Source organism: Pelecanus crispus, chromosome 9 (genome assembly GCF_030463565.1).
Source record: "Pelecanus crispus isolate bPelCri1 chromosome 9, bPelCri1.pri, whole genome shotgun sequence".
In the NCBI taxonomy this organism is placed as follows: domain Eukaryota; kingdom Metazoa; phylum Chordata; class Aves; order Pelecaniformes; family Pelecanidae; genus Pelecanus; species Pelecanus crispus.
The window spans coordinates 15,191,495-15,203,600 of NC_134651.1; positions in this window are offsets into that span (position 1 = coordinate 15,191,495).

The following is a 12,106-nucleotide window of genomic DNA, read 5'->3' on the forward strand; positions in this document are numbered from 1 at the left end:
TTCCACCAGGAAGCGGGGAGAGAGAAGGAAATGGCTGGGATCCTCCAGGAACACGCTGACATGGAAAACCCCACCACCTTTGTACTGGAAAGATGCTGCAATCACCTCTTCTAAGACAATGTTAAATAAGAGCTGGGGAGGATTATCCACAAGGCACAGAATTCTTGTAAACTTTTGCTATCTAGCCAGGTGGGGAGACATTTTTTTCCTCTGTTTAACTTGCCTGTTATTTCCTCCTTCTGGCATTTATTAATCTAACTGGTTAACCATTGAGTCCAGCCTGAAAACAGATCTCATCACAAATCCTGTTCTCCACGGTAGACTCGGGAAAGGCTCTGGCTGAACAAACTCACTTCTGTCTTCACTCTGAAGGGCAGAACTAAATGCTGGAGATAGATGTTTACCATGAAATTCACACTAAAGGTTTCCTCTTTGGAGCAGCCAATAATGCTAGGGACACTAGGATTTCCATTTGTAGACAAGCTCTGTTTTGACAGAGCCCTTCATGATTCATCAACAATTTGGGCGCTTCTGGCTATGCAGTATTCATTGCACCCATCCCACTCCTGATAAACAGATTCAGGAGCCCTAATCACAGGGGCTCTTTAATTGTTTCTGATCTTTATCTCTCTTTCCCTCAAGGGGTTTTTTCCTGCGGGAGGATCTGTGTTTCTCTTTGAACTGACTTTTCCTTTCAACATTTATCATTCATTCGGGACTGCTGAAGTGCTGTTTCAGTGCAGAAGCCGCTTGCAAACTATTTGTAGCAGCTGCTTTTTTTGAAGTTTGCTATTTGCAGCGTGTGATCCCTCACTTAAACCACCTGACATTGCCTTTCCTTTCCGACTGTGCACGAGACCCCCACACCACACAACATGCTTCTGGGAGAGCTGGGGTTGACCCCAGACCTCCTGTCTCTAGTTGTTTCATATCTGACCCCGGGGGAGTATTTCCTGCATGCTTCAGGACCACAAACCCGTAAGCACGGCCTGTGAGCAGTGTGCTGAGTGACTAGCGAGAGGTGAACCACAGCCAGGTGTGATGTTCAGGCTGGGGGCTCATGCCAGCTCCAGTGGGACTGTCCGCACCCCTGGGGACCGGCCTTTCAGCCTGGGAGTTTTGCAAAGAAAGCCTCAGAGCACTTGGAAGGTGAACATGTGTTTGGGATAGAGGAACAAGTGAAAAATAGCGTGAGGCAGAAAGAGAAAGGCTGCTTCCATCAGCAGAGTTGTCATGTCCTATGGCTTATGCGTGGTTTTTTGTCACATGGGGATAATTACTGGATCGCTCTTTCCATTTGCATCTGATTATTAAAACCAATAATGCATACATTGGCCTGAAAGTGATTTACGTGCACAACTTTTCCTATATGTTGGTAGCTGACAGAACTGCTCGTGTCTGAGGAACTGCGAAACCCCATGTTGCTGTCACTGTTCCTGTCTAACATGCTCTGCGGCTCCTGTCTTTTAATCTCCACTGGTCCCCACCTGAGTGGTTCCTGGAGGAGAACCTCGCTGCACACCTGGGAGTCCCAGCCAGGCAGGATGCAGCCAGGGCAGCTCTGTCAATATTGACTTTGCTGCAGGCTTTGGTGCACAGAGATGGTTATCTTGTTCACTAGGTAAGATTTAGCCCGTTAGCACAAGTGTCTTTGAAGCCATTAAATACACAAAATGGATGGAGTTGAAAGGTGGGGGGGGTCCTTTCAAATGGAGGCATGTTATCAGCAGGTTACACAGACCAAGACTTGCACTTTGTACCGCATACTAGGGTGTACTGGGCGACAACTGTAAATGGGAATTTTGCAGGGTGATCTCTGTCCACCCCACTTGTTTGCTTCCCATATAACTGTCTCCTCCTCTCCTGTGCATCGAGGGTATACCAATTTGCAGGGTTTTCTTTCCTGGTGCTGGCTCTGCAGCCCCGGTTTCCCAGCTCTGGCGTTAGACTGGGTGAAAACTTTCCATCCATAGATGTTTGCTTTATGGGAAGGAGCTTTCTGCACAGCATGAATCTTTCCATTGTGTTCATGATCGGTTTTGGGCAGACTAATTCAAGGTGAAAAAATCCTGTCCATGAGAGCTGACTCCATGGGCACTGGCACCCCAGGGCACAGGCAGCCCCGCTCCTCGCTGGAGCCGGACCCCAGGGGCAGGAGTGCTGCCAGCAAGGGGTGGCACGGCCAGGTCTTGCAAGTCTGCCTGCAGACACGCTGCTCTGGGGAATGGAGTTATGTTGGCTCAGGTCATGCTAGCTGGAAATTCAGCAGAGAGCCCGGTGATGGTTTGGCCTGCTGTTTGCAAAGCCCTGGCTGCTTTCCCCAGCGGGGAGTGGAAAGCTCACAGGTAGCAGCATTTCCTCCCTTATGGGCAAGCCAGCTGCTTTCCTGGTAATGGAGGGAGCTTGTATTTGGCAGCCCCTGAGTTGCCGAAGGGCTGGGCGCTCATTTCCTGAGTAAATCCTGGTCCCCCCGTACTGTGCATCTGTCAGCGCTCCCCAAATTTTCTGCAGGATCCACAGTATTCATAAGGCTGCTTGCTAAAAGGGCTCTGTGTTTACCACATTCATTGTCTGCATGCTGAACTAAAAGGGGGATCATTCGAGGAAGGCGATAACGAGCTTTCCATTAGTGCAGAAAAAGTATCTGCATGGTCTAAGCAGGCATGGTGACTGTTTATAGACATGCAGTGCTCTTGGTTCAGTCGGTGCTGGGAAAGCACAGGATGTGCAGATCTTGCTGGCCTTCAGCTGTGCCTGATGTGTAAGGCTACATTTAAACCAAGAGGAAGGACTGTGGTTGGAAAACAAGGCCCATTAGTGGGTTACCCTAAGGGTAGCTGAGCTCACCTGAGATGGGTGAGTTACACAGCTGTCCTGGCTATAGAAGCTGACGGGGGTCGCAGCCTGGCTTGCTGCTGGTCTCTTCTCCCAAGTAGCTAGCGATAGGACGAGAGGAAATGGGCTCCAGCTGCGCCAGGGGAGGTTTAGGTTGGAAATTAGGAAAAATTTCTTTACGGAAAGGGTGGTCAAGAATTGGAACAGGCTGCCCAGAGAGGTGGTGGAGTCACCATCCCTGGAAGAGTTCAAAAAACGGGTAGATGTGGCACTTTGGGACATGGTTTAGTCTAGTCTACCCTTGATTGGTTTAGTGTGGACTTGGTAATGTTAGGTTAATGGTTGGACTGGATGATCTTAAAGGTCTTTTCCAACCTAAACGATTCTATGATTCTATGATTCTATGAAGGGAAATGGGGATGGGGTGCTCTGAGGCAGGGAGGCTCTTCTGGGGATGGGAGCGTTCTGGTTTTGGCTACAGTCCAGGAGCTTCTGTGTTAGGGATGAGAAGAAAGGGAGGTGAGAAAAGAGTCTCTGAAATTGGACTGAGGGCAACACAAAAGTGATGGACTGTAATGAGAGGCTCCAAATAGAAAATGGAGATAAACCTACGTGGGTGGCATCTGGCCTAGGACTGATTCATGGGTGTCTCTGGGGATACAGAGCCTCTAGCTTGCTGCCCTCTAGTACTGCAAATAATCTTGTACTCCTTGAGAAAGGCTCTGAGGAGAAAGGTTAGGGGAAGGGGATGTGCTTAGATGAAAAGAGGAGGCAGGGAGCTATCAAAACCTTTCCTGAGATGAGCTGTGTTCTGGTGGGTGCACACAGTTTCTGCGCTCATCTGACCTATCCTGCAAGGTGGTGGCATGCTAAATGCAACAGTTTTCACGCTGTCCAATGCAAAATGAATGCCGATAGCTTTATCTTGCTTCCCTATGTTAGAAACCAACCTTCAATTCATATTAATACCTTGATATAGGACTTAAATGTTCTAAATTAGAACAAAACACCAGTGCCTCCGTTATTAGGAGGTCTTTAGCAACCAGGACAGGTTTAATCATTGAGTGGATAAATCTGCAGTTGGATTAAAGCCTAATTACCCCATGATGAATCACTCTGTAATATTTCATACAAAGCACTAGGTTTACAACCAAGCCCAAGTGGGGAGGTCTGCAGTGTCTATTGTTGCGCTCAGGTCACTGATGAACATTCCTATTTTAACTCGATTCTGGTGCTTTAAAGGAAAGTAGGGAAACGAAATAACTTACCAGTTCTGTCAAAGCAGCACAAAGGTATTTCACTCTAGCTTTTTTCCAACTAGAAAATAAGCCACTGTGTTTTGCCCTCTTTGCCTGCTGCAAGCCAGAGGCCGTTTCAGGACTGGTTTTACGCTGCTGTCTGAAAGCTTGGCTGCGAGTCTGGCTTGCTTGGCAAAGGCTAGAGCAGCGCCAGGCAAGCCGGCTTACATGGTGACCTTAGCGCTGCGGCTGCTCTTGCCAGAGGCAGTTAATTTCCCTAAATGCCATTCCTCAAGGTATTTTTGAGGGGCTTGTTGCTAACGACCTGCTGGCTGTGAAGTCCTGCCTCCAGCCACCAGATCAGAGGTTTCTCTGCAATGTCCAAGGGTAAAGCCGAGGGTTATGTCGTTGTTAAAGCTGGGAGAGGAAAACGTGGCCCTGGACTTCCTCTGTTTGCTAGGGGAGGCAGATTATGTTTTGCTGGGTTTTCCCATTAAATCCCTATCTCCTAATAAAATACTACAAGAAAAATTTCATTGTTCCTGCCAAATTTAACAGGAAATTGAGAATAAATATTTTACTTCAGCAAGCTTGCTTTTTAGCAGCCCAAGCTTTTCCTGGGGGTGGGTAGACGCCTGCTTGGTCTATCCTTTAAGCCAGCCCTGGCAGAACAACTCACTGCAGGGGGCTGAGCCCTGCTTGAGACCACACTGGATCCAGGTTTTCTGAAGGGGATGCAACTCTGACTGCTGTCACACTTTCCCATTCACCTTCTACAGGCCTTTCTCACAGCTGAGCTTAAATACAAGGAGAGGAATATGACAAACATGAAATCAGCTTTATGTAATACCAGTTTGGGGCAAAAAAGGAAGGTTTTTAGCCCTGGTTGTGTTAGTAGAGATACTAAGGGCACTGCTGTGCTGTAGGAAAGGGGCTGAACACACAAGAGGGGGTAAATGAGCTGACACAGAGTGGCAATCACAGTGTGGCAGCTATTGATGAGCCCTGGCCTGGGAACAGCTCTGAGAGGAGGGTGTCTGCTGGCCTGCAGAATTGCTCAGGATATGGCAGTCCTCCTCATCTGTCATGTTGTGCAGAAAGAAAGGAACAGCCATTAAAAGTGATAAACAGTCTTAATGGCAAATGGGAAGCCCGGATAATAGAGCGGGAACAAAATGCAGTTTTTCTGCTTCTACCAGAAAAACAAATCTTTTTAACCCAGAGGGAGAAAAATTACTAATGCAGTCCAAAAGCAAGGGAGAAGGCAAGTGGTGCATAATGAAGTAAATAAACTATTCTGTAATAGCCTTGTTAAAGCAGCAAAGGATGTTTTTTACATGTGGATTATCTCTTTGCACAGGTGGCAAGGAGGCTGATGTGGGAGAGGTGACTGGTACCTAGGAGGGCACAGCAGCCTGCAGCCCACCGTTCTCATAGTGCGACCCACATCCCTGGCCAGCCCAGCTGCCTGAACGAAAGCTATCCTTCCCACCTCCTGTGCAATATGGAATGAAGTCCCCAAGACTACGTGGGCCCATCCAGGTGCTTTACGAAGGCTGCAAATGGCGGTGGAAACAGCCAGGGTATGGGCCAGGGCACAGCAAAAGTTTGCCAGCCACCGCCTGTGTGTGGGGGTGAGCAAGCTGGAGGAGAGGTGACGATCCTCAGCACCACCTGCACATTCTTGTAATCAAGGCTGAGTCAGAGCTGCAAGAGGTCATGTTTTTTCTAGCTGAAGGGAAACTTCTGCCATGTATTCACCTGCCTCTCAGTGCCTGCCAGCTCTTAAATGGACTTTCGAAAGCCCACACGCAGTATTTTCACCAGACAAGCAAAAGTGTTCTCTAAGTGGATAATATTTTGCTGCACAGCATCATTTCAAATCTTTCTGAGAAAGCTTCATCCTGGAGGAAATCTCTTTACTTTGCCTGTTTTTCTTCTCTTACCTGATGGAAGCAGACCCACGCCTTCCAGAAGGCACCATCAAGCTTCACAGGCTGAAGCTTGAGGACACCTCTCATTTCAGCAGGTCTCCCAAGGGGCTAAAACTGGGGCAGCATTTCATCTGCAACACCATCCCAGGGTCCTCCAGGGCCATGGGACAAACCCTCAGGGATCAAGCCCATACCTCTCCTCAAGCCCTGCTGCTGCTCAGCTGCACGGGTGATTTGTGCCCTTACCCCAGAAAGCCCATCTCTGGCCTGCCCATGCTCCTGGTTCTTTCTCCCAAAACTTCTGGAGGTTACTTTGGCAGCACAGCTCTGTCTTGCATAGCCATGCTACTTTTGCTATGATACAGGATCTTCTCAGCAGGTTTTGCTGCAGCCCCAAACCTTAGTCCTGTTGGATGTCCCAGACCAGACAAGTTGCCCTTGATTTTCAGTTCCATTTGCTCAGCTGTAAGAGAAACGCTTGTGGTGGGAGTGCATTCAATTCCAGGGAACACCAAGCAGGGATTGCTTACTTTTCTCGAATATTTTTAAGACAACTTATAAATTCATCCATGGAGATGGAATTCCTTGATAAAGCTGTAGCTTTTTCTAAAACCTGGTAGAAAAGGCTTTGTTTTCTGTTTAGCTGTTTAGACAGTTAAAGTTGTTCCTGTATGACCTACAGGTTTCATCCTGCTATGTTCTAGGCAGACTTTTCACAGGCTACAAATTAGACTAGATCAACAGTCTCACATGGACACTAGAGAGGCAATTATAGCTATAAATGAAACAGTATTTCTCTTGTGCTTGACAGCAGTAAAATGCAAAAGAAAAGCTGAAAACAAAAGGGGAAGAGTATCAGAAAGAATGAAAAGTAAGGGATAGGAGGGATTTAGACAAATGCACTAAAGGAGGCATCTTCCTCTGAGGGATTTGGAAATCCAACCAACAGTTTCATCAGGGAGAAACAGAAAAGAAATACTGTTGACTGTAAAGACCTGGTCTTTTTTTGTTCCCTAACCCCACATCAAGGATGATTCAGGCACCCTCCTAGAAGAGAGAAAATCCTTTGGCAGACATTAGTGAAACCCTGGATTTACGACATGCAGCAATGCAAATCTCCTTTTTCTGGCCAAGCCATCCTTGGGATTGGCCTGTATGAAGGAGAGTGGGAATTCTGGGGAAAGTTGCTTGTAGAGCTTTTTCATGTGGTTTCCATGGCTGGAAAAGCATGGCTGGGTTCCCTGCCTCCTTGTAAGTGGTCAAAACAGCTGTTTTGTTTAAAGCATGGCTTGAAGTCTCAGGTATGTTACGGGAAACCAGCATGGCAGGGAGAGAGACCAGACCACATGCAATGTGCAGCTCCGGGAGGTTTTGCTTGAGGGTCTTTGCAATGGGCTGGACTGAGAAATCTTGATGCTGGCAGCCCTTTGCACACTGCAGGTTCCCAGGATGCTAGTAAGAGACTGTATGGATGCCATACAGGTGATATGCACAGATGCTGCATCGGGATCTGAGCTGCTGCTTTTGTTTGCTCTGCTTTGGTTCCGCTGTCATAGAAACATAGAATTGTTGAGGTTGAAAAAGACCTTTAAGATCATCCAGTCCAACCATTAACCTAACACTACCAAGTCCACCACTAAACCAATTCAGTGTCAAATGGGAACGGGCACTGATTTGCTTCCTAGGGGCAGAGTCCTTTCCTAAGCCTTGTTATTAAGGCACTTAAATGCAAGCCCCCACTAAGATACCTAGAGATCTGCTCAATGTTTTCTTGGTCCTCAGTGAATAGTGCCCTCTACTTTCAGGCAGCAAATGAAATATATGAGCTGCAACAGCATGCATTGCTAGATGTTGGGGAGAGAGGGAAATGCAATAGCATGTTAAGTCAGGAAACCTTAGTAGTCCTCCAGAAATAAGAGGGGCATCCTCCAGAGCGCACAGGCAGTATTCCCTGAGCGTGCTGCCTCTGGCAGCTGTGAGCAATGGCCCAGGCAGTCATGCTCAGCTCCCCTCTACCTGCACCCTGCTCACCCTGATCTGCCTGCGCTCCCAGGAGCAGCATGCTGGAAACATCCAAGTGCCCACCCTAGGGATGGCTGCTGGGGCACGATGGTGTGTCAGTGTTGGGCTGCTCTGCCACTGGGTAGAGCCATCCCAGTGCATTTGTTGCTCCTAGTTGCTGATCTTAACAACTGTTCTTTTTTTTCTCATTGCTCTTGCTCCTCGTGTTTGCAGTTGGTTGTAGCTGTGGGTCAGCAGGTCCCCCCCCCAGCAGTTTCACCGCTGATCAGTCCCACTAGCTGGGTTTGCTCTTGGCTGTTCTCCCCTGACTCTGTTTTCCCTCTCACTCCTACCAGCTGTGTTTGCAGTCTGATCTGTCCTGCCGAGTCCCTTCCATAAAGAAGCAGGAAGGGAAAGGAGGCAGGAAGATACTTTTTACACAGCTCTCAGACATGAAGTCATCAGGTTATTTGACTACCTGAGTCCAGCTTTCTTGAACTTGTTGGCAGCATGGGACACAGTCTTGACAGACTGGACTTGCTATTTCTTAAGCAGAGCACAATGCCCCTTTGTGTGGGGTTCCTGGACCGGCCAGGTTAGGTTTTGTTTGACAAAGCCTCTTTAAATTTCATTTTTTTCCCTCCATGGAGTTGTGAAGAAAAAGATTTCTTTCTTCCTTCCCTCAAACCTTAGCCTTGAGTTTGCTCAAAATAGGTCTGTGATCCTAGAGCTAAATTTCAGGTTTCCAAATAAACCTGTAACCCAGGCAGCCTGTGCGTTTTGTAATCAAATTTGTGGACAACAAAGATGCTATGATTTCAAACGTAGAGAAGAAAGATGGGGCTGGGAAGCCAGAGAACTACAATTTGCTCCAGCATCTCCTGCAAGCTTTGTGTAGAAAATTACGCCATTGCTTGTATGCAGCTTCCTCATGTGTCAAGTGGCATGAAGCAGTTGCGAGATGTCTCACAGGAATGGTGTAAACCTCTCCCCTCATCTCCAGAGTGCCTGAGGTCCTCTCATAAAGAGGATGAGAGAAGTGAGGGGGATGGAGTGAGTTTCCTCTGAAAAGGGGAATCCAGAATGAGAAACACATTCAGCCACTGCAAACAGCAAAAACACACGTGCTTTGATTCCAAGGAGGCAGACCACGCATGCCTCACATGTGCAGCTGCCCAGATTTATGGCCTGTTATCCTCTGAGGCAATTACTGGGGTTTGTTGTGGGGATCTGCATGAGCGATGCACAGGTTGCCCACATAGGCTGGCCTTCTGAGAAATGACACAGTGCTCGCTCCGCCAGCGCTCGCCATGTGCTGTGGCCGGGAGCAGCTGTGCTGGAAAACCACCACGGAGGAAATCACAAGTTAGTGAGTCACTGAGACTGCTGCCAGCCTGTCAGGAGTCTCTCCATAACTCAGCTTTCATGTGCCTCTGCTTCTGCACTGAAGCAGGCTCAGATGCCACCTTGAACAGCAGAATGGCCGCTACAGGTGAGGAAGGAGTGGGAGCATGTGGACAGACGGATCTGGTTTTCATTCTCCGGTCCCAAACAGGGGCGAGTGCTGTGGAGGGGAGAAGTCACCCTGGCAGCCCCGAGCACCACCTCCCATGCTGCCTGCAATGCAGCCAGTGCACCCCTCAAAGCTCAGCAGAGATGTTGCCCCAAGCCCCTTCGCCCTGCCCAGGAAAGGTGCTGCTGGGGACATGGCCAGGAGCGCACTGTTGCCAGGATACTTTTGGCCCAGCTGCCAGCATCGATATTGAGATCTTCCCAAAGCTGTTTATGGCTTCGGTCCAGCTGTGAGTCCGAGTGGTTCAGGCTTTATCTGTGCACTGGGAGACCACTCGCAGCTGCTCTGGCCCAAGAACACGCTCCTGTGCCTTGGGCTGGACTGCCTTTCTATGACTTGCATCTGTGAGAACGAGGAGAAAACTATTGATGTAAGTGTGTTAACCAGGCCTTCAAGCAGAAGCTTTTAGCATGAAATGCAGGCTGTCCTGCGTTAAACCAGCAGGCAGAGTAGGGGCTTTCCTTTCCAAAGTAAGGGCTGTGCTGCCCACGGCCCCAGGGCAGAGGTGCTTCCCCCCTGCACACCGAGGAGGCTCCCTGGAGACCAGGATGGAGAATAAACCCCTGGGAGCAGAGGGTCAGTGTTGTGCTGTGGGACACAGAGCTGGCAGGGACAGTGCTGCTGTTTGCCCGCTGTGCCACGGAGCTGGGCTGCCTCCCCGGGGCTGCCTGCAGCCAGTCCTGCCTGCGCCCCAGAGACAGCCCCAGCTCATCCGCAGCTCTAAATGCCTTAGTCCCTAACAAGTGAGGAGCAGGATGCAGAGCAAACCGGTTCCAAATGCTTGTGCTGGGGGCTCTGGGCTGGGTCTTTCTCCCCTTAAAGCCAGCAGCAAAATCCGCAGGAGGCAGAGGTGCTAAGATACTCCCTGGCTGAGTATCCAGTGCTCTTTTCCTTGGAAGCGAGAGGGGGTCCGTGAGGTGCAGTTTTGTCAGTGAGCAAGACCAGGTATTTTCAATATCAAAACAGGCAAGAGAGTGAGAAGCGTTTTCTATGGAAACATAGTTGGATAAAGCCTACATTTGGGATTTGTGCACAGAAATGCTTGTACTGCTTTCTGTTACAAAAACTGAGCAATAATTCTTGTTTTGGGACTAGAAGCTTTTCAAGCAATGAAACTATTCCCTTAAAATTTCAGTTTTAAAGCAGTGCATTCTGCACTGAGTTTTTGGACGAGTTCTCACCACATTTTTCAGCCAGGTCTGTGCAGCACATGTTCCCTGCAGCAGCAAGGAGTGCTGCTCCCACCGCCCGAGAGGCAAGGAGGGCTGGGTGATCTGCCTAGCGCTCGCTCCCAGCCTGCTCCATTTTATAGACCTGTCTGCGCTCATAGCACCAGTGTGTGCTCAACTTGCTGCCAGTGGAATATCCCCTCTATGCCCTGGTTCCCGGCTGGCGACAACCACAGAAAGATCACAGTGCCGGGGAGAGGTGCTGGGGAGGGCACTTGACAGCAGGGTAAATTCTTAACTAGGAGTCATGCCACCTTGCTTTTTTGTTCTTTGATCAACCGCAATTTAAATCAATACTTGGACTTAACTTGCTTTAACTTCCATGTGCAAACTAGCCCGAAGTAGACAGATCCCTCGGACTGCTCAAGGATGCCTCCAGATGAGCTCTGGAGGGAAGCACCCATAGGGTGTAGGTTGATCTGTTCAGCTGCCCAAAACTCTACTCAAAAGACCAATTTAGGACCTTCAGGTTTGCAAAATTTGGTCTCACCTTGGGCATGACAGTGGGCAAACTTCCCAGACAGTGTCAGAAATGCTCATGGAATGTAAGAAGATACCTTTTCTCAGCAGCAGCAGTGATGCAGCATGGCCAAAGCTCGCAGCAGCTGAAGCCATTTATGAACTGGGATCACATTCAGAGGGTAATCTGGGAGGAAAAAAGATGGAGAATAAATGTAAAAAAACCTTGAACATACTTTGAATTGAGAAAGTTCACTGTATTGTGTTGAGCTGCTCTTCCACTGTGAAATGTGGCATTTACTATTTTTGAATGAATGAACAACTTTACTCTTTTTTTAAAAAAAAAAGGAAACAAAATCTTTTCTCTTGGATTGAGTTAAATGTTCTGTTTGACCAGGTGTGGTTGAGGTTTTCTTACTTTCATCTTGTTCTGTTTGCTGCCTTGTTTTGGAAAGGGAGAAAAAAGCCCCCACCTTTATACTAGATCCACCCAAAAGGAAAGCTTTCCAAGCCAAAAAATGACCATTTCCCATCTGTCCCTGCTCTGACCTTCTGGAGGGGCCCTTTTCGTGGCTGCCACCTCACAGGGGGTGTCTGCACTCCCCCAGCCGATGCAGGGCTGTAGGACCCTCCCAGCTGCAGCCGTCTTCTCCAGGACACACAGTCAGAGGAAAGGGAGCTGGCTGCCGTGTGTCATCTCTGTGAAAGCCTCACCACAGCCTACACCGAGCCTGGAAACATCTCCCAGCCGATACAGCTCTGCGTAGCTACAATTATTGGGTTGTTTGCGCATCTTTTGTATTAGCCGCCTGCTTTTGAATTCTGCTCATCCCATTG